Below are 799 nucleotides of genomic sequence, written 5' to 3'. Positions count from 1 at the left end.
AATAGGATCAGTGTGTAGAATGATTTGTGAGAGCTGCAACAAATATGTAAACCTGTGGCATAAAAACCACGAAGAGTAGTGACAACTAATGCATGATGTATCACACGTGCTGCTATTGCCATAGTTGTTTTAGCTATAAGCAAGTACTAGTGCACCCTGCTTGGGAGAAGGTGTCTAGCTTAAGCCCTGTGAGAAAGAACTATTGGGCACAATGGGACCAGTTGAAGCTTGAAGATGGTATTCTTCTCCGGAGATGGGAAACTGCAGATGGGAAAGTGACGACCTGGCAAACGGCTATACCGAAAAAGTTACGGGAAGTTGTGCTGCTTCAATCCCATGATAGTTTAACAGGAGGACATCTCGGAGTTAAGAAGACATTGAGTCATCTAAGAACCAAAAGCTCTAAGATAAGAAAGCGGACCCCCCCGTGTTTACTTATAATTCCGTTTTATTTCTTGCTTTTTGACGGATAAGTTTAAATAATGTGGTACAGTTCGCAATTGAAATCAATAATTTCATATTTCTTTGTGTTTAAATAAATTGTTACTGGTAATCACAAACGTATTCTTTTCAAATATAACCACTACCACATATATTATTACAAATAACCATGCAGTAATTGCATTTAGTGTTACTGATAACCTAATATTTTGTTAAGAGAGCTAATATATTACAGGAACTAGCAAAGACCCGCAAAACATTTGTGGTCAAATTGGTATCTCTTAAAATACAGAATATTGTTACGACAGCGGAGGTCACGTGACGCTAGTAACACGTCATATTCTCGATGCTTCATGAA

The sequence above is a fragment of the Limulus polyphemus genome, unplaced genomic scaffold, assembly GCF_000517525.1.
Source record: "Limulus polyphemus unplaced genomic scaffold, Limulus_polyphemus-2.1.2 Scaffold2062, whole genome shotgun sequence".
Taxonomy (NCBI): Eukaryota; Metazoa; Arthropoda; class Merostomata; order Xiphosura; family Limulidae; genus Limulus; species Limulus polyphemus.
Note: the sequence above shows the minus strand (reverse complement) of the source record.